Below are 6,354 nucleotides of genomic sequence, written 5' to 3'. Positions count from 1 at the left end.
ATTTTCGAATAAATAAATCTAACCTGACGAACAACTTGCATTGAAGTCACAGTGTTGCATTTTTTACCTGTAATGAGCAAACTGAGGTAAACTCTCGATACAAGGATATAGTTTAAAACAAACTGGAAATAGGCTAGCAGTGAAGGCAAATATATACATGTACAAGTTTGAATAAACTGTATTCAGTAATAATTTACTATCAGCAAAGCCGAAGATGAAATTTAAAACGAAACCTAACCAGATAAAATTAATTAAGCGAGAATAACGGGGACCAGATGAAAAGCAATAAATAAATAAATGAATAAATAAATAAAATAAATAATAATTATTAAAAAAAAGTAAATATTATTATATAACTTCAATAGGTGTTGGGAATGCATTTGAAACAAAACACAGCTACACGTACTGTATCAACCACTATAATTGAACTCACGTTAACGAATGCTTTTTCCATCAAGACCATTAACAGTCGCAATAGGGTATGATATTCCTCTTCCGTTAAAAAAATTTTAACGTCTCTTGAAATTATTGATGAAACTTTTAAAACATTATTTTGTGGTAGCTGCCGAAAAAAGTCGATAGATTTCGTACATTTATTTATTATAGAATGGACATTGTCAAACTTTTTCGTGATTTGCGATGCATATGTGTATACCTGTCATATAAAAATTCCTAGATTCTGACTTTGTTTCGGGGAAATATTTGCCGTGTCAGTCAGTATAGAATCGCATTTTTTTTTTTTCAAAATTCATAGAAAATATGAAAAAAGTGTTGAAACAAAAGTCCATTGAAACAATACAAATTGGAAAAAAGGCAAACTTAGACCTCTTCAAACATCCGAGGATGGATCAGGTACCACGAAGGATTAAGCGGCCTATGTCAACTGATCACACCAACCCTATATTACTTGTCATGATCGGGTAAACGTTAAATTGCAGATATGTCAGTGTATAAATATTGACCCATCAATTAGTATGAAGAATGTCGGCAAGAGTTCGCGATCTCGAGCTCGTACTCCTACGTGGATATAAGAATCCTTAATGCTACGTGTCAAAACAAAATTTTCATGCTGAATAGATTATCTCATTAACATTCAAAAATTAAATACATATATTTCTTAGAATATAGCTCCTTCGTGAAGATAATGTCTTCGTGTTACATGGATATTTGCGAGAACAACATTCTGATGTCAGTTTCATTCTTAAATCCATAATGACAGTAATCCTTCTTAATTGTATGAACATTGATACCTGTCATTTAATTCAGACAGTGAAAAAAAACCCCTCAAAAATGTTTCGATTTCATCTTCCAGATACAATAGAGAGGCCATAGGAAACAATTTCAATGATCTAATCGTGTTTTGACAAGCACCACCAAGGATTCTTATATCCAAGAAAGATAACAAACAGTATTAAAGGTCAAAATTCCATAAAACAAAACAAACTGGGAGCAGAGCAAACACGGATCTCCAAAACATCAGAGGTGGCCTCAGGTGCCACGAGGAGTGAGCATCCCCTGCTGACCGGTCACACCTGCCGTGTGCTCCTTGTCATGATCGGGAAATAACGGAAAAATCCGTCGTCAATTCAGTGTACAGCTGTATAAATAATGGACTAACAATTAGTATGAAAAATGTCAGTCAGCATTTGACTCAATGATAAATTGTTTTTGCTGACAAGGTCATTGTATCGATCATAGAACTGACGAGATGATGACTTCAAACAAGGCTGCTGAAATTCTTGTTTCATCAACTTGTTTGTTAATAATCTACCTCGTTGTAGAAATTGTTCATACGTAGAGCATGCTCTTGCGTATCGAATGAATTGAGATAGATAAACTCCATATGCAGGTGATAAAGGTATATTGCTGCACAAGTAAGGGAAGTTAAAATCATCACGTTTATGATAGAATTTGGTTGTTAGATTACCAGTAACGTCTTTTTCAAGTAAAACATACAAATACAAAACATATGAAGTTGAAAATTCGTAAGTTTTTAAGCTATTGATTTTGGTAAAAAAAAATTGTCCAACAATTCTTTGGAATTTTTAGGTACATGTGACCATATCTGATTTACACTACTTCTTGAATATAACTTGTTGCACATTACTCTTGAAGTTTCTCCTTCACTACTGTTAATATTTTAGCGAGGAGTAGAGAAAGAGGCTTGGTAGAACATTTACTGGAACATATGTATCTTTGTTTGTTAGGATTTTCAGGAAGTTTCGGAATCCAATATAGATATGGTAGTTTTAGATTAAAAAAGAGATTACGTATATCCTCGTTACATCAACTTGTTTACCTATAGTTATGCCTTTTTTATCCTCGATCAACTTGTTTACCTATAGTTTGCCTTTTTGATATCGTAGAGCATGATCTTGAGCATTGACTCAATTGAGAGACATAAACATATATGCAGATGATAAGAGTACATTGTTAGATGTGGATACTTAAAAATTCCAAGGAACTTTTAAAAAATTTGAATCACGAGATGTTACCAAAATCAACAGCTTAAACCACTTTTCAACTTTATACACAACCATTCCCCACGACAAATTAAAGACCAGGTCTTCCAACAATTTATTGGATTGTTATGGGTACCAATTGCGCCCCGTTATGAGCAGACTATGAAAAGAGGAAAACACTTGTTGTGAAGATCAACTCGACTTTTAGATATTTCGTCGATGTATGAACATGTTTTACTGGTCCCCTTGAAAAAAAAAAGAAAAGTAGCCCTTGCACTTGCTTCTCCTTACCGTAATATTGTATTTTATGAACCCTGTGATGACAAAATGTTAAGTGTCTAATAACAATGTCTTCGAGGGTAAGTCTAGAATTTTTAGATATAATATGGAACACAATTCGATATTTTTTGGTGTCCCTACATTATTCAAACGAACATTTTGACGGCAATACTTCAATTCTCTTTTTTCCTTTAGAATTTCCAAGCCCAACTAAAAACTACACAGGGTAAAAGATTATTTTTCCACATATAATATGTTCTTGCGTATCGAATCAACTGAGATAAGAATTTTGTATGCAAATGACAAGGGTACATTGCTATACAATAAATGAGAGCCGACGATAGAAAAGTTGAAGTCATCATTTTAAGCAAACATAACCTACATGTACCCCTTGCTCCCGATTTGACTGACTAGTTTCGTAGCAATTGTAAGGCCTTTATTTTTGTACTAATCCGACTATAAAAAGACTCGTCTACTTGATACAAAGTGCTTTCTACGGGTGGGACCGGTCAAAAGGGATGCTTTTTCCTGCAATGTACCTGATCCCACCACTGGAATATCCAGGGGTCTGTGTTTTATACCCTCTTCTAAAATTTACGTCGCTTATAGATCTCTTGAGCTCTATCACGGTTTGTTATATTCATTCTTAAATTTACGTACAGTTTATTCAGCGACCAGACTTAATGAAGTGATTTAATTTTTTTTCTAGTAAGTAAATTGCAAGTTTTGAATTGTTTGCATAAAATGGTTTAGACGCAGTTAGCATATCATATTGCAATTAGTATTCGAACTAAAGTGATTTATTAAAAACATGTAACAGCTGATTTGTAGTTTGATATGTTTATCAAAAATGGAATCATTTTTTATTCCAATATTATGCGTATATTTTAAAATAGTTTAAACATTTCAGTAACTTATTTCGACACTACCTGTCATTTTGACCAGGCAACAAAACAGATTCTGAAATAAACCCTAGCAATGGTCGTTGTTCGAATGGTCATACATATTGGTATTAAATCCATTTTTAACAGGATTTCGACATCTAGTACACAACAATTAGGTTTCAAACAATGAATTATACAACATGATAAGGATTATGTTAAAATGCACCTCGCTTACTTTAAGATTTTTGAACAGTGTAGAAAAGAATAAATTATTTTTTTATTTGTATTTTGATTTGATTCTACTAGTACATCCCATATAGAATAGGACCTGTGGCCTTTTAATACTAATATGAACTATAAATAAACTTAATATTCCATGACAATACCAGCACACTTGATGGTGATAATTGTGCAACAATATTGTTTTATAATTATCAAATCCATCCCTAGCTAATTTTGAGGATTGTTCCTTTTTTAAAAAATGAAAATTATATCCAACCATTGAGATTGTTTTTAACTTTGACTTATATATAATAAAATTCCTTTAATATTTTAAAATTTTATCAGTGAAATATTGTATTTAATTTAATGTGGTAAAAAATTCCAAGTATATATTATTTCACACTGTGATCTTTTTTAAAGAGCAAAAACTATTTTTCGTCCCTGTATAAAGAGTGTAACAGAAAAATCCTTAGTTATAAAGTAACTAAAGTATTCAAACTCTATCTAAAGTCAAGGTCAGAAAATAAAATGTTGGTACCGAAAGAAAAGTTTTTCATAAGAGAATCACTTTGAAATACGATTTTCCTGGCACTAACCATTTTTACAAGGTTCATTTTTTTTCTAAGGAACGTCAAGAATTAAGGTCAGGGTCAAATGTTAAAATAAAATGGTTCCCTTAACGTTAAACTCAAATGTCTTTTATTTCAGAGAAAATATCTTGGCACAAGAAAGAAACCTCTGAAATTTGAGAGTCCGATCACCAATCACCAATCGAAAAGATTCAAAGGGACCAAATTCAAAGATCAAGGTTATAAGGACGTAACTGTTACCATCCAAGAAAATGCTCTGTCTGTAGAAATATGCATGTGAAATAAGAACACCCTTGTACAAACTGTTCAATACTTATGGCCAAGATTAAGGCTTTTAAAAATGAAGTGGGTCAATTTCCAAGATCAAGTTTATTGTAAATAATAATTGTACCCAAGGAAAAATCTTTTCTCCGTAAATATACAGGTGGACCAAGAAAGTCCTATCATCATCATTTATACATTATGGCAAGATTTAAAGTTTGTCGAAATTTTGCAAAAGCAGGTTAAACTCTAAGGTATTCAGTATCTTTTGACAAAAAATGTTGTTTTTGTTAATTTTATAATTAAATGTGATCGCCATTTGACGTTATTATTTAGATTAGCAGGTGCTTGTCCTGTAATTCAGTAAGGACACTGTGCTCTATCCGCACCAGATGCTCCCATCTAAAGTTTATAGTAGAACGTAAATTTTCGCCAGAAATAACTATAAATATGGACAAAATATGACGTGATCAGACAAAGGTGTTTTGTGACTGGAAAAGTAAGTAAACATTCATCTTATATTATTTTTAGTTATAATTCCTCTTTTAAATTTATTAAACTCTTAATGTTAAAGCGACAATACAGCTGCAAAGCATCTTTCTTTCGTTTACATTTACCAAAGATATATATCGTAACAATTAGGCGTCGATGGTTAAAAAAACATGAATCCCCCTTACCCACCGTGGTAATAAGGTAATTAGAACCTTTCGGAAATTCAAGGGTCATATCTTGCGTAGCAATCTTAGATCACGGGACTTCATTTATGTTAGTTTTTTCTTATTTCATTTACAAAAGAGAAACATTGTAATTCATTGATTTAATGCCACAGTGTGAAAGGATATGAAATTAATACTTTGAAGTTAAAAAAAATGTTAAATGATTTTGTCCAATACATGTTTTATATAAAATGTATGTTATAACCATTGGTTAGTTTACAGGTTGCCAACAGATTACTTTTACCTACTTGTATAGATCGGGTTTGTTGCATGAAATACACATGTTAAATTTATGAAGAAAAAAAATTAGTGGTATTGGTATAATTTTAAGCAAAAATCACTGTAGAAATAATGACTTTTAAAATTTTTAATTATTTAGTATTTGATCTTTTTGAAAATCCCTAAACATTTTTTTCATTTTATGCAATTTAAAGTATTTTTTCTTCCTTTATATTTTCATTCAGTTTTTTCCTTATCATTGATCAACCCCCCCCCCCCCCCCCTTCTTATTATATAAATAAAAATATAGAAAATATAACATGTATTATTATACAAGGAGAAAAAATAAAGCAAATAAGGAAATACGCAGTTAGAAGAAGGCGAAACCCCTATCACGTTTCAATGCATATTTATGGGGTCATTAATATTTATATAGAATTAAATGGAATGAATAAAATTATTTGATATTGAAAGTTGTAATTTTCTGGAAGTTAAATCTTATTTAAATAGTTGAAAAACAAAACTTCAGAGAAGGTCGATTAAATATTTTTTTTTAATGAGATGCGCTGCACTAGCGTCCTCTTTAGGTGGAAGAGTAAAAAGAAATTGTGTATATATTATCAAAATATTTAAGGAATAACATTTTTCGATTCATATTGGCTTGTGTGATAATTTGCATAAACGCCGAAGGCGTTTATGCTAAAATTATCACACAAGCCAA

Source organism: Saccostrea cucullata, unplaced genomic scaffold, assembly GCF_032062105.1.
Source record: "Saccostrea cucullata isolate Sc308-1 unplaced genomic scaffold, CSIRO_AGI_Scuc_v1 ctg2091, whole genome shotgun sequence".
Lineage (NCBI taxonomy): Eukaryota > Metazoa > Mollusca > Bivalvia > Ostreida > Ostreidae > Saccostrea > Saccostrea cuccullata.
The sequence above is the reverse complement of the archived record's forward strand: the minus strand, read 5'-3'. Positions refer to the sequence as shown.